At 37.6% G+C, this 21,840-nt stretch overlaps 1 long non-coding RNA gene across 1 annotated transcript in view; it reads left to right on the top strand.

Annotated features, from left to right (window-relative positions):
- The window catches only part of LOC140709361 (uncharacterized), a 103,182-nt gene extending 83,922 nt beyond the window's left edge, over nucleotides 1–19,260 (top strand). Inside the window, exons 3-4 of the long non-coding RNA XR_012089870.1 lie at nucleotides 11,444–11,577; nucleotides 18,995–19,260. This is a non-coding gene — a long non-coding RNA (uncharacterized lncRNA). The remainder of the gene's footprint in view (nucleotides 1–11,443; nucleotides 11,578–18,994) is intronic.
- The last annotated feature ends 2,580 nt before the right edge of the window (nucleotides 19,261–21,840 follow it).

The raw sequence follows: 21,840 nt of genomic DNA, 5'->3' as shown, positions 1-21,840 counted from the left end.
GAATGAGAGCCAAATGAAACGGGTTTTCCCTTATTCAAACCATCAGATCTTCTGAGACTTATTCACTCCCAAGAGAATAGTTTGGGAGAAACTGCCCCCATGATTCAATTATTGTGCACCCGGTCCCTCCCACAACACGTGAGAATTCAAGACGAGATTTGGGTGAGGACACAGCCAAACCATATCTCTACCCTAAATAAGTGGAAGCATTTTTATCCTAATAAAGGGATGATGATGCAGATGGTGGGATGTTGGTGAGTGCAGAGAGGGGAATTATCTGAGCTATTTATCCCCATTTTTATCCTCCAAACCAAGTTTTCATTTTAATTTATGTTATAATTTACTGCATTTGAAAATCTCAGGCATATATTAAAATTCTCTCTCACTCTCTCTTTGTCTGTCTTTCTGTCTCTATCTCTCTCTGGTTCTCGTTCTCTCTTTGGGTAGACTGTGATAGTTACGTGTTTTGTGTCTTTTTTTCTAGCTCTCATTTTCTTCAAGTTCAGTATTTTTCATTTTAATGCAATACAAATATTATGGAGACTATGCCTGTCTTGGAGTCATTTTTGCTATTGGAAGAGTTTCTGACTCCTCTGAGATGAGTACTAGATAAGCCATAACTGTACTAGTACAGAGTTCAAAGGCATGGCAGTACTATGATTGGGTTAATACTTTACTACCTTCCTCCTGCTTCTAATTCATCTCTCCCAAAACAATTAAGAAATGTCTCAGAAGTCCTATTCACACATCTTCGCCATCCCAGTAGAGCGAGAGAGAAACAGTAAAAAATAAGTAAAATGGTTCTAACACTCTGCACTTAATGAGCATCTGTAAGAAATATTTAATATTTAAAGAGTCTTTTAAATAATTTTTTTGGTAGAAAAAAATCCAGAGTCTCCTTTTAATAAGCACATATATAGAAACAGCTCATTGAATGGTTTTCAACAGTTAATGTTTTTGTTTCTTAAAAGAAATTTATCACCAATATGTTGTTCAAATTATCATTGCAATAGAAATTGACATCTTCACACTGAACACCATTCATATTTCATGTAAATTACCATTTTTTTTCTTAAGATCAACGTGAGTTAGTGATAAAATTTGCTGCTTATATTTTATAGGTATATAGTCCCAGGGGGAGTTAGTAAGGCAGTCACAATTTTAACCTCACAGACCATAAACTTGAACCTATTAATGTGTGTGTGCATGCGCGTGTGTGCATCCCTAGCTTCTCTTTCCCTACGGCAGAGGGTGGTGGTGGTGGTGTAAGAGGTTAACATGAAGGGAGGAAGGTGGGACCTCAAATGGATCAGATTGTGGAGGACTCAATCAATAAGTATTATGCACAATTGAAACACTTAGTGGTAACCATTAGGAAAATTTTTGTTTTGGTAATAAAGTTATTGTTAGGATTGGTGTTTAAATTTACAAAATAATTCCCTTAGACCTTGAGTAAAGGGAATAGTGCTGTACTTTTAAAGTTGTATTATAAAACCACAAGTTGTTTTATTTTTCCTTTCCAAGTTATATTGACAACTTACAGCAGTAGCATAAACAATATTATTAGCAGGTATAAAGAAAAAAGGTAGTGACAGAAGACAGTCTGGCAGCATTAAAAAAAAAAACAGAAAAACAAACAAACAAACAAACAAACAAAAAAAACAGACAGGAAGAATCCAGTTATGCTTAGCTAAAAGAGAGTGTCTCTGTGGTAAAAATATTTCACAAATTCTGTTCCCATTGCCAGGATTATCCAGAAAGTGGCAAAGACTCCCACACTATCTTATTTGGGTATTTTTAATAAGACTGTCTAAGTACTTTTAGCACTAATTTTGACCATGTAAACTTAGGATTATCACAGTTTCTTTTAAAAGTTGGATTATAAGAGAAAGAATGCTCTAGATACATTCTCTAAAATTCAGGTCTTACAGCAATTATGTTTCTCATAATTAATAAATTACATTCTAGTGTCTACTTCAATTTTCAATGCATTTTAGTTGACAATGTATGTAATAAAAAATCCCAAGAGCATTTAAAGCATAGACTTAGTTTTTAGAATCCACCAAGCTAACTAATGCGGTTCCTGGTTTAAATCAGCTTTCTCTTGGCTCAATCGTTTGTATTGTTTTTGGGGTTAAGGTCTTTACTTTGCCATTCTGATGAAGACTATGCAATCTCTCACTACACATGAGCACACACACACATCCCTCCCATAATTCTATATATTCTTTCTTTGCGTACAATTTCAAAAGAATCTTGGGACTCTGAAGCTCACTCATTTGCTTGAGAATTAGGAACTTTCTACCTCACTGTAGTTTGGGTTTAAGCTTGTCTCTTACTCCATTTTGTGGTGCTATACCGAACACCTGAGGTTGAGGAATTTATAAAGAAAGGAGGTTTATTTCTTACAGTTCTGGAGGCTGGACTGTCTAAGGTTGAGAAACCCAGATCTGGTGAGGGCTTTCTCACTGTACCATCCCATGGTGGAAGGCAGAAAACAAGACAGCACACACAATGTTGTGGGGGCACTGGGGGCGGGAAGAGGGCTGAATTTAGTCTTTTACTAGAAACCCAGACAAAACCAGCCCTCATGAATGCATCACCTCTTACAGGAACCTCTCCACACTGTTGCATTAGGGATTAAGCTTCCAGTGCATGAATTTGGTGGGGGGGGGGGGGGGGGCACATTCAAACTATAGAAGCTTCTAAATGATGCTCAAAGTTTGATTTTATGCCCAGTAACCCAAAAGAGAAGAAATGTTCATCCTCACTAGCCAATAGTCCTTGGCGATTGGACTTCCAAAATGATTGAAAAGTTAAGCACATCCATCCATTGATTGGATTCTTTTCTTTAGCCTCTTTGTTGCATGTAACTGAAATGGAAAGGGCATCTCTCTTTTTCTTGTCAGAATTCTTCTCTTTTTACCATGAGGTGGAGAAGGTAAGCATTGCTCATTGCTCCATTCCTCCAGTCATTACATACTCAGTCACTGGGGATATATACCTCCAGCTGTTTTTTTCTCTTTTCCTCTTTTTTTTTTTTAATCTGCGTATATTCTTCTCACTCATGTTTTTATATTTTTATTACAGATATATGTATTCATAAATAATAGCCAACATTTATAGTGCTTTTATTATACCAGTCAGTAGTCATTATTTTGATGGCACACACACATACACAGACACACACACATGCACACCACACAATTTCATCTTCACAATGATCCTCTGAGGTAGATACTGTCATTATTCCCAAATTAATTATGAGAAAACTCAAGCCCAAAATATTTCTTGCCCAAAATCACAGTTAGGAAATGATGGAGTTGTCTCCAGATTTTATATTCTTAATCAATATGTTTTTTTGCTTTTTCATGAAAGATGAAAGCATGAATGGTATTTATTTATTTATTTTTTGCCTTAAGTATCTCCCTTAACATGTCTTGTTAACTCCCTTAACAGTGCAAGTTGGCTGGTGATGAATTCTTTCATCTTTTGTATGTCTAAAAACACCTTTATTTTGTCTTTATTTTCTGCTAGGCATATTCATTGGGTATAGAATTCTAGATTTACAAAGTCCCCTTTCCAAAGTACTTAAAATACATTGCTCCACTGTCTTCTTACTTGCATTATTTCCAATAAGAAATCTGATATGATTCCTAGGTTTGTTTCTTTCTGCATAACATGTCTTTTTCTCTGGCGCTTTTATGATTTTCTCTCTATCACTGCTTTTTAGCAATTTTGATTAAGCTATACATTGGTATTGTTTTATTCATATTTCTTGTGTTGAGGTTCATTGAGCTTCTTGAATATGTGGATCAACATTTTCCATCAGGCCTGGCAGGGTGGCTCATGCCTGTAATCCAAACACTTTGGGAGGCTAAGGTGGGTGGATCATTTGAGGTCAGGAGTTCAAGACCAGTTTGGCCAATGTGGTGAGATCCCGTCTCTACTAAAAATACAAAAGTTAGCCAGGCGTGGTGGTGGGCACCTGTTAATTCCAGCTACTTGGGAGGCTGAGGTATGATAATCTCTTGAACCTGGGAGGTGGAGGTTGCAGTGAGCCAAGATTGTGCCACTGCACCCCAGCCTGGGAGACATACTGAGACTCTATCTCGAAAAAAAAAAATTCCGTCTCCATCCGGTTTGTAAAAATTTTGGTCATTATTTATTCAAATATTATTTTGGTTCTCCAACCCCCTCCTTTGAGGACTTCAAATGAAATTGTTCTATAGCTTTGTGATGCTTTTTTATTTTTTAAAATGTATTTTTCTCTGTATGTTTCATTTTGGATGGTTATATTTATATACCTTCAAGTTCCCCAATCTTTTCTTTCACAATGTCTAATCTATCATTAATCCTGGCTAATACACTTTAAATTTCTAGTATGATCATTTGCATTTTTAGAAATTCAATTGAATTTTTTTTAAATATCTGCTATGTCTTTTTTTAACTTCATTTAATGTTTTGGACATATGGAATATAGTTATAAGGTTTCAATGTCTTTGTTTGCTAATTCTAATGTCTATGTCAATTTTGGGTCAATTTCACCTAATTTATTATTCTTCTTATTATGGCTTATGCTTTCCTAAATTGTTTACATGCCTGGTACTCTAATCAAAAGCTAGATATTGTGAATTTTAACTTGTTTGGTGCTGGATAATTTTGTACTTCTATAAATCTTCTACAGTTTGCTTTTAGTTACTTAGAAGTGGTTTGATCATTTTGGATCTGGTGCATTATAAAAATAATTCGTCAGTAGCTTGGGAGCACTGCTTAGTCTATAATTAATTTTCATCTATTGAGGCACTACCTTCCTGGGTACTCCACCCAGTGTCCTGTGAATTAAGAAGTTTTGCAGTCTGATTGGTCAGAGCACAAACATTTCTTGGCCCTATGTGGATGTTGGGCCCTATTTATTCTAATTATTTTGGACAGTGTCTTCCAGCCTTGGACAATTTTCTCACACACTTGCATTGATCAGTACTCCACTGAATGCCGATAAGGGTGGGATGTGAAGGTGGAATGCGGCCCTCTACAGAGGACTATGGACGTTTCTCTGCACAGGTCTGTCTTCCCTGGTTAATTTTTTCTTTGAACACTGCCTGTCTTAATTCTCCAGGAATCTCAGCTCTATCTCTTCACCTCATGGGGTCTGCCAGGTTTCACCCTCAGTTCCTTCTCTGTCATAGTTTAAAATCTCTTTCAAGGCCAATAAGATGGGGCTCACCTCATTTGTTTTTTGTTTTTGTTCGCTTGTTTTTTCAATTGTTTAAGGAGGGAGGGTAAGGGGTAAATTTGATCTCTGTTATTCCATCTTGGCTGGAAATGTACGACACTTTTTTACATACATATTTTTAATTAAAAATATTACCTATATGTTTTCACTTTGTACATATTCTTTTGAAACTTACTTTTTCTACTCAGTTATATATGTCAAGATTTCTACCTCCAGACTCATTAGTGTATTTCATTTTAACTGTTATTTTGTAGAAATATTATGCTAATACTTGTTTGCTTATCAATAACTTTGCATCGTTTTCAACCAGTTGCCATGATTATAATGGAGCAATTCACATTACGAATTTACAGATTTTTTATCTGCAAAATACTGATAGCAATAGCAGAGTTGTTATCAGAATTATAAAATGTGTCTTACATTGTTCAAAGGGAGCACAATGTTAAGTAAGTTTTAATTTATTCTAAAATGGTTTTCTCTCCTATTAATCTAATTCCTCTTCTCTTTCTTTCCACTTTATCTTGCCTTTTTGGATTTATCAAACAAGGCTAACTAATTCATTAAATCCAGTAAGTAATTACAGGTCAACAGTCATTTTATGAGCTACAGGAATGAGCACCAGAGGCAATCCAAGTGATGCCATGTGAATTGTTTTTACTGAACTTTTTGGTTTTTAAAATTCTGGCCTTCTAGGACTCAACTTTTCTCCCAATAGCAAGAAATACAAGGAAGACCTTAGGGAAAGGTCACAAATAGTACTTCAAAGCACTGTAGTTCCTTGGAGAGGTGGGAAGCAGGGCACCAAATCGTGTTGCCAAAGTGTGCAGAGACTGCCTTTCTCTGTATCTGCCTAATTTGCTCCTGGAGGAGCTAATTCTTTTTACATTTTGGAAATCAAAGCTCCATGAATAAATACTGCTCTTTCTGACCTCACGATTTTTTTTTCCAGACTTCATTTAAAGCATCTTAAATCAGATCAAAGGGAACACGAGGCTGTGCATTTAGATATCCAGTTGAAGTCATTTTCTTAGTAGTTTCCCTACCACCTGTATTTCCCTCCTCCCACTATCTGCATTTTGCTGCCAGGCTCATCTTCCTTAAGAGAACTTCACAGACATGGATGGTTCTCCCCATTGTCTCCTAAATTGAACAAAATAGTCTCAACCAGCTTTCAAGCCTCTGAACATTGTGATCTATAAGACATCTTTTCATATTTATGCTGTAGTGGTACCTTTCCAGTACCCTGCATTTCAGCTCCACAGGACTGTTGACTTAGCGCTGCTGCAAGTGGTTGTGCAGCAATGAACTGCACAAAGGCAGAAGGATAAGGGGACTGAAACTCAGCGTGAGCTCTGGCCTAGCTACACACTTTCAGAGTTGTGTCCGCGCAAAGGAGGTGCTTTTTTTCTACTCTGAAGGAAAAGGAGTTAAGGCCGAGGTGGTCCTGTTAACTCATGGTCCTGTTAACTCAATGTTCACCAAACACAACTTAAACGATTTCCTGTATCTGTTTGTGTCTTTGCTCATGCTCATTATCTTCTGTACATTCCCAACCTCTTTTTTCATCAATAAATTCTTTTTTCATCCAATCCACTAAAGTTGTCAAAGTTTACTGCTGACCTGATACTAGTGCTTATGGTTTTAATCTCCTCTTTGGTAATTTATTGGTTGACTTCCTTTTTTTTTTTTTCTTTTTTTTTTTTTTGAGACGGAGTCTCATTCTGTCGCCCAGGCTGGAGTGCAGTGGCCGGATCTCAGCTCACTGCAAGCTCCGCCTCCCAGGTTTACACCATTCTCCTGCCTCACCCTCCCGAGTAGCTGGGACTACAGGCGCCCGCCACCTCGCCCGGCTAGTTTTTTTGTATTTTTTTTATTTTTAGTAGAGACGGGGTTTCACTGTGTTAGCCAGGATGGTCTCGATCTCCGGATCTCGTGATCCACCCGTCTCGGCCTCCCAAAGTGCTGGGATTACAGGCTTGAGCTACCACGCTCTTCTTTTGGTTTCTATGTCATGTCACTTTCCTTATTTTCTTTTAAATATCTGACTAGTCGTATTTGGGCTTTCTTGGATTCCTCTCACCCCCACCTCATTTCTTGACTCTTAAAGTGTTATTATTCCTCAACTTTTTGGTCTTTATATTTTTGTGCCTGGCTCATATGTTCTCCCTGGTTGATCACATTGTCTAGCATGTCTTCAACTCATATCTATGACTTGACTCTAAAATCTTTATTGAGCTCCAGACCTATGTCTCCAACTGCCTGCTCAGGCATCTCTTCTTGCATGTATCCCTAAATTGATATGTCTAAAATAGTATTGAATGTCCATTTTCAAAGCATCTCATCAACTTGTATTTCTATCTCAGTTCCTGGCAGCACAATACACCAGTTTCCAAAATTATAGTTAGGTAATTCTTCCCCTCCTCTCTACTCCTGACAGTCAATCAATTTTCAAGGCAATTCTACCTTTGAATGTTTCTCATCATCCTTTCTTCGTGTCTATCCCAACTGCTATTGCCTTAGTTCAAACGTTCATCTTCTTAAGGCTAGACTATTACAAAACACTCCTCTTTTACATTTATTGTGCTTCTTGATATTTCAACCCATCCTGCACATTGTTGACCTAATTGTATTTCTAAAACATTGATTTATCATGTCCTCATCCCATCTCCTGGTTTAAGATCAAAAACAAAGCACCAAATTAATTGAAAGCCCATTCTCCTAAACACAGTGCTAAACACTTCACATACATTTGTTGTCTCATATAAAGTACACAGTAATCCTGATGCAGAGATGATAATATGTTAGAGATTAAGAAAGCTCACAAGTACAAATAATTTTCTCACACAGAAATGGCAAAGCAGTTTTTCAAAGATAAGTTACTCTGATTACAAAGCCTGTATCTTCCTTCTAACCCTTACTGCCCCTTCCGAGATTTGTACCTTAATGTAAATATTTCATGTTTTGAATAGCCTTGTCAAGTTACTTAACTTAGTATAATAACAATAATGACAATATAAAACTCATAGGAATTTTTTTCTTAAGAAAAATGAAATACATATGAAGTACTTGAAAGTAAGAAGTACTATGCAGATGTGAGTTATTATTACAGACACTTCAAGGTCCAGATGATATCTATTTTCCAAAACTTTCTTGATTTGCCAGGTTGAACTGGCAAATCATTTTTTTCAGTGCACTCATTGCTGCTGGTGCATATCTCAGTTTATTTACTTACTTACAATTTTTTCTCTGCATAACTGAGCTTTTTTAGAACAAAGGCTGTGTCTCCATCATTGCTATATACCCAGGACCTATCAAATTACCTGACAGAGTAGATTGAACACCATCTACCAGCCAAAATGGAAAACAAAAACCTTAAGTTAAAATTAATGCAATAGCATGAAAGATATTTAAACCCAGAAAGATATCCTGTTCACCTTCAAAGTCAGTAAAGGTTTATAGAGAGCAGAGACTGAATTTCAAAGAGAAGATCTGAGAAAAGAAATCAATAGACAGATTAGATTCTCAATTCAAATATAAGTGCCTTTAAAATATTACTGTTGCAGACCTTTTTAAATAGCCCTTTCAAGTTGTCCAACAACAACCATTTATTAAAAATTAAGAAATAGACTCCCTGCTACTTCATCTGAACCTGCAGTAGAAATAATATGTTGTTGGTTCCCAGATTTTTAAGGGTTCATGAATGTGGATATAAAATTCTACAGTGTTTTCAAAATTTTAATAATCTTCTTGAAATTGCTTAATTCCCTGAATTAGATGGTCTGGCTAACAAAATATATTTTCTTTTCTGTGGGCTCGAAGTAAAGCAACACATTTTGAAAGTAATAGGTAATGATTGACTTCTGGTGATATCATGGAAATTATTGGAACAAGTTAGGAGATTAAACACTGTGACTAGAACTCTGTCAGATGATCACTGTAATAAACTGAATATGTCCTATGTGTGATAAACCTTGGATACAAATGCTAGGCGACAGTAAAAATGAGCTACTGGTAGCACTGAAAAATGCTAAGTGTCTGTCAACTTATTTATTACTTATTAGTAATACAACTGACTTATGTGAAATCATAAAAATATGAAATCACAAATGCAGAATATAGGGTTAAAATCTGAATAAGTGTAAGAAAAGATAGGGATAAGCATTAATAAATACAGTTTTGTAAGCAGACAAATTCTTTCAGATTATGGTGTCCATAAAGCAATAATAAAAGGAAAGTTTAGTGATGAAAACATTGATACCTTTTCATGAAAATGCATGAATTTTAAGGGTAAACTTATTTTTACTAAGTGAATGTACCAGCACATGCACCGATCATTTTATATTTAATGAAAATATCAAACATTACCAGCATCTCAGGAAACTTTCTCACAGATGCTCCCAGTACTTACGCATTGTGCTCCTGTCCCAGCTCAGGCAAAAGGTAACCACTATCCTGACTTTAATACCACATATTAGATTGCCTCTCTATGCAATTTATGAGATCAAATAATTCAGTATGTATTTCTGTCTTCGACTTTTTACACTCTATATCATGCCTGTTGTATTCATCTGTGTGATGGTATACGGTAGTAGTGTGCTCCTCATTGTTATATGATACCCCATTGTTTAAAAATACACTTAAAAATGTTCTCCTGTTGATGGACAATTGGGCCTTTTCCAAGTATTAGCTATTGATGATATTGCTGCTATGAGCATTCTAATATGTATTAATATCTGTATGTATCTGTTGCTGCATATCTGTGCACATTTTGGTTGAGTATATAATTAGAGAGGACTTGTTAAACAATATGAATGCATGTGATCAGAGCTTGTATAATAGATTTTTTAAGTTTTCCAAAGTGGTTTTACCACTTTCACTTCAACTAGCAGGGAGTGAGAGTTCCAGTTGTTCCATATCTTAACAGTTGGCATTGTCAGATTGATAGATTAATGGATAAAATTTTATTCATTCTAGTGGATAGGTGGTAATACTTCATTTCAAACTCAGCTATCATTCTTTTATTTATCTCCTCTTTTCATAGACTGTGGTTTAGTATTAATGATGTCTCGTGGTTCTCATAGTGTTATTGTCTTCTTATTTTTGCCAGTTCTATTTTGTTTAGTCTAATTTCTGCTACCAAGTACCACTGAGTATTGTTGTTGTTCTTGAATTTTATTTTATCATAATAAGGACATCAATTTTCAATTTCTTTGCAAATAATTTGTCCTTACTCATTAGGCATGATATTGATCTAATGAAAATTTCAGAGTAAAGAATAGGGGGTTGTGGAGTATATGCTAATTTGGAATTAATACCCTAAGCATATTTTCCCAAGATAATTCAAAGATTTGGATTTATTTTCCTCTAGCACTTATGATTGATGGTGAGTCAGTGAAGGCTAGTGGACACCAGTCAGTGGCTGCAGAACCAGCAATAACCAAGACCCTTATACAAGCATTTTTATGCTCTCCATAAAATAGAAAGGTTAGAAATAGAATGGTTACAATGAATTTTTAAGAAGTGGATGTGGCTTCTTTAATTGATCTTTCCCGTCCACTAACTTAATGCAGAACAACAGGGTGACCTGGGAAGATGTTGGTGCCATAGGTAGAAGCAACCTACTTTTCTGAGTTACTATTTGGAGAAGAGTCTTCCACAGATTAGGAGCATTAGGACTATGTAGGAGTGAGTAATAAACTTCTAATGTGTTTGGGCCACTTAAAATTTGGGGGTTTGTTTGTTACATCATCTAGCTTTTAATTAATACAAAAATTGAAACTTTGAAAAAGAGTTATTTCTCCAACAAATAATTAAAATATGTGGCATTGGCTTGATAATCACTGGCGGGCAAGAAATGCATATCAGCGGCTGTAAAAATGACAATCTATATTTGCAGTGACAAAACATTTAGTAAAACAGCAAACCACCTGGAAGACAATCAATCGTTTATAGGTTTGTAACTCTAGGAGTACAGAAACCTGATTGTGTACTACTTTCTTCTTATAGCACATGGAAATGTATTATTAAAACAAAACAAAAAGTATAAGAACAACTGACAGTTTGAAAGCAGCAATGAAAGGGGGTAGAAAGAATCTGAAAGCTTTGGGGCTTATAGAGTTGGAAAAATTGTCAGCTTCTACGTTCCAAACAGCAAGAAATGAAACTGAAAACAGCATTGAACAATAACAAATTATTAATATTTTTCAGGTAAACAGCCCTGGGACAAAGAACAGACTATGGGTATTGCCTTCTTAATAAACCATAAAGTATTAGCTGGCTTCCAGGAAGACACCACTGACTTTTGAGAGAAAGGCGTGGGAGTAAGGAAGTAAAGCATTCAGGTAGGCTTGAAAATTACGCTCAAGAAAGAAAACTGGTCCTAGTTACTGGCACATGGAAATAACTGGAAATAAGTAAATTAGAATCTACTAAGATTTTGAGGGATTCTAATCGTTAAAACTGTTAAGAACTGGCCAAGAAAAAGCCTATGACTCTACATTTTTCCAATCCTCAAACTTGCACCAGCAGGAAAGAGTTTCTGGAATTTGTACAGGCCCCCAAAACTGGCTCACTCTTCAATACTAACATAAGGTAAGGTATTGAGAGGTGACAATGTGCTAGCAGCCCTCACTCTTCGTGCTTCAGCATCCACTCTGGCGGCACTTGAGGAGCCCTTCACCTTGCCACTGCACTGTGGGAGCCCCTCTCTGGGCTGGCAGAAGCCGGAGCTGGCTCCCTCTGCTTGCTGGGGAGGTGTGGAGGGAGAGGCGTGGGCGGAACCTGGGCTGCGTGCCTCCAGGCCAGCAGGAGTTCCAGTGGGTGCTGGCACGCTTGGCAGGCCTGGCACTCGGACAGGCCCAGGGCAGTAAGCGGCTTAGCACCAGGCCCAGCAGCTGCAGAGGTTGCGCTAGGTCTGGAGCACTGCCCGCCCGCATATGCGGCACTGCTCTCCAATTCTCCCCGGGCCTCAGCTGCCTCCCTGTGGGGCAGGGCTGGGGACCTGCAGTCCACCATGTCCAAGCCCCATCCTCCGTGGTGGGCTCCTGCGCAGCCAAGCCTCCCCTACCAGCGCTGCTCACTGCTCCGTGGAGCTCTGTCCCATCAACCACCCAGGCGCTGAGGATTAAGAGTGCATGGTGCAGGACTGGCAAGCAGCTCCACCCACGGCCCTGGTGCGGGATCCACTAGGTGAAGCCAGCTGGGCTCCTGAGTCTAGTGAGGACTTGGAGAACTTTTATGTCTAACCTAGGGATCATAAATACACCAATCAGCCCCCTGTGTCTAGCTCAAGGTTTGTACATACACCAATCAGTACTCTGTGTCTAGCTAACCAAGGGGGGACTTGGAGAACTTTTATGTCTAGCTAAGGGATCCTAAAGGCACCAATCAGCACTCTGTGTCTAGGTCAGGGTTTGTAAATAAACCAATGGGTACTCTGCGTTTAGCTAACCTAGTGGGGACTTGGAGAACTTTTATGTCTAGCTAGAGGATTGTAAATGCAGCAATCAGCACTCTGTGTCTGGCTAGGGATTGTAAATGTACCAGTCAGCATTCTGTCAAAACAGAAGAATCAGCTCTCTGTAAAATAGACCAATCAGCAGGATGTGGGTGGTGCCAGATAAGAGAATAAAAGCAGGCTGCCTCAGCTAGCCAGTGGCAACCCGCTCCCCGTTCCATGCTGTGGAAGCATCATTCTTTCGCTCTTTACAATAAATTTTGCTGCTGCTCACTTTTTGGGTCAACGCTGCGTTTAAGTGCTGCAACACTCACCATGAAGGTCTGCAGCTTAACCCCTGAAGCCAGCCAGACCACGAACCCACCGGGAAGAAGGAAAAACTCCAGATGCACCGCCTTCAAGATCTGTAACGCACACTGCAAGAGTCTGCAGCTTCACTACTGTCAGCGAGACCATGAACCCACCAGAAGGAAGAAGCTCCAGACACATCTGAACATCTGAAGGAACAAACCCCAGACACACCATCTTTAAGAACTGTAACACTCACTGAGAGGGTATGCGGCTTCATTCTTAAAGTCAGCAAGACCAAGAACCCACCAATTCCGGACATGGTACAAGGACAAACTTCTCAGGGCTGGAACTAGGGACAAGAGACAACGACGGGCAAGAGAGTTTCTACCAGAGAGCAGGTTTATAGTCTAATCTGGGAATAGTCTCTGCTGACAAATAAGAGAATGCCTACCCAGAAGGAGTTAACTATTTCTGTAGAGTTTTACTATTTTCCTTTTTCTTTTCCAATTGAGAGGTGTTAATTATACTTCTTCTGTACCCCCTCCTCTATAGTATATTGAGAGGAAGACAGAGATAAGTGGGGGAAGGGAGGAGGATGTGGCAAGTAGAAACTAATTTATCTGTTAATGTGTAGGAGCCATTAGGATCTGGTGAAGAAGGCTATATTTCACCAGGACATTCTGAACTTTGATTTGGTTAAAATTTCTTGATGTGATTTTGGAAGATCTATCTTGGCCAGGGCTTGACTATGTCCTATGTGTGAGGGAAACAGATGGCCAGATGGGTAAACTATTTAAAATAAGGCTAGTAGCGCCCCTCACAATTGTGTGTCTCCTTCGATAATGCCCATAATGCAGAGTTGTCGCTAAGATGTGGTTTCCCATCCAGCAAATACTTTCCCTACATTACGTTTTTGTTTGTTTGTTTTGTTTTTGTTTTTGTTTTTTGGTTTTTGGTTTTTGGTTTTTTTTGAGACGGAGTCTGGCTGTGTCGCCCAGGCTGGAGTGCAGTGGCCAGATCTCGGCTCACTGCAAGCTCCGCCTCCCGGGTTCACGCCATTCTCCTGCCTCAGCCTCCCGAGTGGCAGGGACTACAGGCACCCGCCACCTCGCCTGGCTAGTGTTTTGTATTTTTTAGTAGAGACGGGGTTTCACCGTGTTAGCCAGGATGGTCTGGATCTCCTGACCTCGTGATCTGCCCGTCTCGGCCTCCCAAAGTGCTGGGATTACAGGCTTGAGCCACCGCCCCCGGCCTTGTTTTTGTTTTTATTTTTGTTTTTGTTTTGAGACGAGTCTCGCTCTGTAGCCCAGGGTGGAGTGCAGTGGCGCCATCCCGGCTCACTACACTGCAGGCTCCGCCTCCCAGGTTCAGGCCATTCTGTTGCCTCCGCCTCCTGAGTAGCTGGGACTGTAGGCGCCCGCCACCACTCCCAGCTCATTTTTTGTCTTTTTAGTAGAGACGGGGTTTCACCGTGTTAGCCAGGATAGTCTCGATATCCTGACCTCGTAAACCGCCCACCTCGGCCTCCCAAAGTGCCTACTTTACGTTTTACTTTTCAGCAAGGGTTTTAAAGAAGCACGTGTGCCTTTTTTCACTGGCTTTTTCACCTTCTGTCATCTTGGTTTCAGGGAGCATGACAACCCTTTAAGTCACATATTGAAGATGGCAGAAACATACGACGGAAGGAGTTTGTATCTTTGAATTGTTACTTTAGGGAAAGCTTCCTGTCAATCAGGAACACCTTTGTTTTTTAGAGGAAGAAATAAAATTTAAACGTATATGAGCTATTTTTAGATCGATTGGTTACAATAAGCTAATGTTATTAACTAATAAACAAGGCACGATTTTGTGTTTATTTTAAATTTTACTATAAGGGAAATGTTACAGATAAGAAGTACTTTAGTGATATTTAGGTGGTTAGATGCCAGGTTGAAGGGAAGTCTGTAGTGAGGGAAGTCTGTAGTGACGTGTCCTGGGATCCTGTCCTGTCTGACTTGTATGACATGCTTTGCAATTATGTTACAATTATTTGACTGGAAACCTATAAAGAAGTCATGTTTGCAAGAACTATCAATAATTACAATTAATTGATTTACAAATTGATTATAGTTTTATTTTTATGTGAGAAGTCAACATACTTAAGTTTCACATAGGAGAAAGGAAAGAGAATTGCTGTTTTTATGTTTAACAAGATGAGTAAATACAGGATGAAGAAGATGTGACTCAACAGTAATTCATATAAAATATCCTGAGGTTTTTCATTGGCCACAAATTCAATGCAAATAAAAATACCAACGTATTGTGGTTACGTTGTGGAAGTTTCCCTAGCCTTCCCATTTTACAAACATTTGAGGGAACTGAAGATGGATGTCCTGGAGAAGCAATAACTAGAAAAAAGACTTAATATCCACGTTCCAAGGTTCAAAGCTATCACATAAAGTTGTATCTACTGTGGCTTCAAATGCCAGAAGTTTCATCAATTCAAAGAAGCTGGAGGGGATCTTTTAAACTTTTTTCTCTGACAGATCCTTCAAAGAGAGTTGTTGTTTCATAAAGTACTGAGGAATCTGTCACAGAAAACATACACATAGAAATCAAAGAGCCCTGCGCCAGAATGACTGCAGCAAGCATTTCTTTTCGAGTAAGTTTGACTATGTATCTCCAAGGTAGTGGTTCCCAACATTTTCCATATCATGGCACAAAAGAAAGAAATATTTGTGTCTCACAATGTGGTTAATTGTGATAGGCCAAATATTTAAGGTGAGAGAGAGTTGGCTGAAGCTCAGCCCATCCCACTCCCTGTTGGTGGCAGGAAAGGTTTATCCATTCACCTCTAACCTTTTCAGAGTACACCATTTTATTGTGGCACATGAGGTGGAAGAACTTTACTCAAGTCATATCCAAGTCTAAGATTGCATGATTCTCCATTAGAGGATGGAAAGATCTTTTCTTTTCCCAGCAAGAAATGGCTTCCATTTTAGAAACTAAATGGCAGGAAATAGAGCAAATGTAGATGAAATTTATTCTTGCTTCTGATTCTTATATCATCGCTACAGTGCTCTGATCCTCAAATTTGAAACTGGGTAAATAGTTCTGTATTTTTATTATTCTGGGAACTTTTCTCCAAAAGTAGGGTACTACTTCATAATAAGTCAATTACTTTTTAAAATCTGTGCAAAGAAGTAAGGAGAAACAGAATATTCGATCTATAGAAAAGAAAGAAGGGCTTCTGCAGGTGAAAGCGTATTAAGCAGAATGCTAGAATAACAAATGATAATGTCTTTTTCAGAGGGAGCTAACAGAGCTGCAAGATCTTGGACTATGTCCATATTTAGTTTCCCATGTCAGTTCTGAATTTTTAGCTGCTTAGATCGAAGTTTTATTTCAGCTAGAAGGATCGTAACTACTTATGTCATATTGAAGACATCAAGTGGGCAACCAATTTATGACTACATGCAAGGGAAATTATATTTTACATTTAGTCATGAGCTCAATTTTAATCCACTAAGAAAGTCTTCCTTGCCAGAGGACTCCTTGTCTTTTTCAAAAACATGACTTCTTGGATCTCAACTCTTTTGTAAAATCTTTAAGGTGAGAGAAAGAGATGAAGGATCTTGTCAGAAAGAGCAAACAGATCTCCCATGTCCAATACATGTTTGTTCTGGATTTTCATCATTTTAAAATTTTTGTCATTTTTTAGAAATAATGCAAATTACCAATAATTTGCTGACAATGTTATGGTTATTTTTTATTTTCCATTTTTTGTAACAACTGCTATAGTTTGGATTTCTGTTGAATTAATATTTATTTATTTATTGAATCTTTAAATGTTTATTCAGAACTCATTCTGTGCCCAGCACTGTACAACATGTTGGGAAGGACAAATGGAAAAAAAAAAAAAATTATTGACCAGAGAGAATAAATAGTCTAGGGGAGGAAATAAATATACATGCTGATGCTTCCATATAATGTAGCAAACACTCTGCTCCTATATATTCAAGATTATATACAGGCGAAAAGTGAACAGATTAGATGGGGAGAAATTCTGAGAAACAATTTTGCAATGATGTTGGGCACAGAGCTGAGTCGGGCGCACTCTGTGCTCACTTTTATTAATTTAACCTATTGCTCTAGTCTTCTCACAGATCATCCTCTTAGATTATTTCTAAATGTTAGGATAACTCTGATCCCTGCCCTCTGAATCACTCTCCTTCATTTCTCTGCCCTTTCAAACAAGAGTAATCAATTTATCCTTACCTTCTGCCAGATCTTGTTTTTCCTTCGTATGCTCTTTCACACAAACGCTTTCATTGTTCTGTTTTTCACATTTTCTGTGTTCCTACGGATTTATTTTTGTCTGTGTATTTGTCAGTTATTGGAAGATGTATATTAAATCTTTTGATAATGGATGTATTCATTTCTACTTGTAGTTGTGTTGGTTTTTGCTTTACATACAGTCAATTCTCATTATTTTTCATAGTTCTGTTTTATAAAGTTGCTGTGAACACTGAATTAGTGAATATTGAACCATTATTCTGAGGGGAAATACAGGGTTAGGTTCCTGTGAGTCTCTGGTCATAATATTTCCAACAATTTACCAATACGGTTTTTTTTGTGTGTGTGTGGTTTTATTTAAAGATACCTTATTTAGCGTACATTGTTGATTCATTAACACATAATTATGGCCAACAGCATTATAACTCATGCTTGAACAAAGCTTATCTAATACAAGTATTTTCTTTATAAGATACATTACAGCCTGCTAGTGCTTATGAAAACTAGGCAGCATTTCAGCATCACACTTGGGGGCCATTTTAAACTGTGAAATCACCAAGAAAAAGCACAAAAGTCTGAAAGACACAGAACTACATAGACCTTGAAAAGAACACCCGGTTACGGTGTCAGAGCTGAAACAAGAAAGCAGAATGTCACTTTCTTCAACCTCCTCTGGGAAGGTGCATTTAGGGCAACTCAAATGTTTTGCTACTCTCTACATGTCTGAAAATGACCACAAAAGTCCTATGACTATTGCTTTTGGGGATACAAATAAATTGTAGTGAGCGGGAGAATTTGCAAATGTGGAAACCGCAAATGACGAAGATTGCCTGTATTTGAAACTGCTATTAGGTGCATATAAGTTTAGAATTATTATACCTTCCCAAATAGTTCAACCTCTTATAAATAAGGAGTGAATTTCTTATTTCTAGTAATGTTATTTGCCTTAAAGTGTATTGTATTTGGTATTAACTGTGTATCAGCTTTCTCTTGATTAAAGTATACCAATCTTTTTTATATTCAACTTTCCTGTCCTTGTGTTTCTTTTTAATGTGGTAAAATTATATAACATAAAATGTATCCTCTTAAACATCTTTAAGTGTACAGTACAAACATAGACAACACCACTAATTTGCATGTCATCATTATGCAGGAATCATGCTAATCATTCTGGTTTTTGTATAAGTGCTGCCCAGTTGAGCACTGTACTTATGTTTTAACTCTGCCTTTTATAAAGAGCTTTTGGATATACTTACAATACAGTCTAAAAAAAAAAACTTTCCGTCTTTCACTGGAAATTTTAGTCCTTTTATACTTACTGGAATTAACTATTTGGATTCATTTCTATCCTGTTATTTTGTGCTTTCTGTTTTTCCCATTTTTACTATATTTTTTCTTTTTTTTTTGTCTTTGTTTACATTGATTAAACTTTTTCTTCTATTTTTTCTTCTAACTGCGGATATAATTTTTAGCTATTGACTCAATTTATCTAATATATATAAGACCGATCTAATTTCTATTTTATCTTGGATCAGTTTAGAGACTATGTTTATTTCTTTTCTTACAATGATTATCACAGATATGTTAGCATGTATATTTTATTTAGGGAAAATAGAATGGAACCAGGCACCAACATTTGAATATTACTCATATTAGAATTATTAGCTCTAAGGAAATTTACTTCATTATTTGTGGAGAAGAGTCTAATTTTTTTTTTTTTTTTTTTTTTTTTTTAGGGCAAACGTTGAGCTGCCCTCTGGACTCCAATGTAAAAGACGTGGATAGTGGCTGATTAGTGTACATATTATGTATGCAGACTTTGAAGGAATCCCCCTTGTTTTTAGCTGTTCTTCCATTGCTCCTGGAGACTCTGAGTTCAGAGATCTTCTAGTCTCTGATGGGCAGAGTGGCTCCTTTCCTCCCTGCAGTTTTCTTCATGCCACATTCTGGATTACAACCTCCTCCAAAGCGTGTCATCTGTCAATATAATGCCATCTCTTGATTTCTCTGTTTTCTTTTCTTCACTGTAATAGGTAATTCTATGTTTTAGCAGATCTAAATACATTGCCTTCATCTTTAATCCTGGAGACTAATTCCTTATTGAAAACAAACTTTACTATTTTATCTGATTAAAAAAGTAATAAGGTACATTTTAGTATCTTGGACTATAGAGAAATTATAGAAAAAATTGAAAATCCACCCACTATCTTGTAACCTAGAGATTACCATTGTCAGTTTTTCTGTATTTCTCTAGTATTCCCACAACATACATTTCAAGGTGTCTAGGGTGAGCCAGAGCTTAGATTTTAAGTATAGATTGGCATGTGTACTGGAAGGTTTAAAATGTTAGCTCCATCGATAACAAAGTGTATGGCTTTGGGTAAATCTCTTAGTCATTCTGGACTGTTTCCTCTCCTGTACAATGGAAATAATAATATCTGATTGGCTTATTGTGAGCAATACATTAATTGATACATGTAAAAAGAGTAGAAGAGTGCCATGCACAAAGTGAAGACTATATAAATGTTAAAACCATGTTTATCCCTTCTACCCATGCAATTGCAAATGAGAGCTTTACAAGTGAGGAAATTCATCCATCTTTATATGAGTCTTGCCTACCTTGTTATAGTGGCTGGTTTTGGCATGAACATTTGAACTCAGTGGGAACCATCACATTAGTTGCTGATTTGGGAGAATAAACTGACTAGATGAAGAGGAGAGAGAGAGTTTTTGTAGTGCTAGCTCCAGTTACTCTTGATACTTTTTGCTGTCTTTGTGCTTCTATATCTTATCTTCTTGTGGCTCTGTTAGGTGGGCAAAATCTTCCTTTTGCCTATCTAATTTACAGTATTTTCAGAGTCAAATCAAAGAGTCTTAAAGAATACATTTATTTTCCTGGATATTAATATTTTCCTGGACATCGTTTATTAGACAAACATTTCTACTATAAATACTAAACACTTTGCACATATATACCCATCTGATGTTTACCACAGTCCTATGTAATATGTATTATAATCTCTACTTAATATTCGAGGTTACTATGACACAGAGAAGTTAAGAAACATTTAAAGCAGAGAGTGTAGGTCCAAAATCTATGTTTTTAACTGCTAGGCCATGTTGACATGCCCCGGTCACTTGGGCTATACTCCAGTTTGCAATATGCAAAGAGAATATAGATTCCTTCGATAGAATTTACACACCAAAGAATCTTATGAACCAATGTCAATCTGCTTACCAACTCTCTCTCTCACACATACACTGAATAGAGATGAATCACTAAATTAGTCTAATCCAGTAAAATTATTCCTACCTAATATTTTAATTAGTGCCTTTATTTTTCTCCCTAGCCTACCATGTCCTCCAGGTGACATCTGATTGCATAAAGAAGATTTCTTTATTTGAGATTTTGTCTCAGAAGCGAGTTCAGAAAGAAAGGAGCTCGGCATTGAGTTTCCTTTTCTGCCTGTGTAGGTGATGGTATATTTGGGTGATAGTATGTTTGGGAGATGGTAGGGGCAGCACTCCTGCATACCAGGGTTGTAGTATGGTTTTTAAAGCTGATCAGCGACTTCTTTTATTATATTATACCTTTATTCTACTTGAGAAAATAAGCTTCGTATGCTAGGGGACGTGCTTTATAGAAAAATAATATTTTATAAGTATTTTTATTCTAATTCCAATGTGGCCATTCTAGTTTCCTGTGGGTATTCTTTTATCTAACATGTATATTTCTTTTTTCTTTTTTCTTTTTTTTTTTGGAGACGGAGTCTCTCTCTGTCGCTCAGGTTGGAGTGCAGTGGCATGATCTTGACACACTGTCACATCCACCTCCTGGGTTTAAGCAATTCTCCTGCCTCAGTCTCCTAAGTAGCTGGGACTACAGGCGCATACCGCCATGCCCAGCTAATTTTTTGTAGTTTAGTAGAGACAGGGTTTCACCGTGTTGCCCAGGCTGGTCTCAAACTCCTGAGCTCAGGCAATCCACCTGCCTCGGCCTCCCGAAGTGCTAGGATTACAGGTGTGAGCTGCCGTACCTGGCCATTCTTTAATTTTTTTTTTCCATCAGTTTGATTTAGTATGTTTCTTATAAGGAACCAGCTTTATTTTGTTTAAAGCCCCAAGTCATGCTTTTGCTTTTTAATTGATATGTTTAATTGCCAGAGTGTGTATAAGTTCTCCTTTAATTTTGCCTGTGATTTGGTGGGACATTTTGATTTTTAACCTTAAGCCAGATCCTTTTGTATTTCTGCTGTCATGGCAGGCCATTCCCTTTTGTCGTATGCAGACCGTGCTCTCTTAAACATACCCCCCAAATTTTATTCTGTCTTTTGAGGAAGACTATTTTCAGTGATATGTTTTTCTTCTCAGACTTCAAAGCAAAGACTCCTTCTCTTTTCAGAAACCATATAACTTTTTTCTGTTCCCTCCACTCACTCCTGAATAAAAATTTGTCATTATCCAGCAGGTGGATGGGTCATGACTGCAGTGTCCCTAGCCTCCTTTAATGTCCACTTACATGCTGGCATCTAGCCCTGAAAGACACTTTTGTGTCCTTGGTCCTTAGCTCTATTTGTCAAGT

Source organism: Chlorocebus sabaeus, chromosome 20 (genome assembly GCF_047675955.1).
Source record: "Chlorocebus sabaeus isolate Y175 chromosome 20, mChlSab1.0.hap1, whole genome shotgun sequence".
Taxonomy (NCBI): domain Eukaryota; kingdom Metazoa; phylum Chordata; class Mammalia; order Primates; family Cercopithecidae; genus Chlorocebus; species Chlorocebus sabaeus.
Note: the sequence above shows the minus strand (reverse complement) of the source record. Positions and strands in the feature narration are given on the sequence as shown.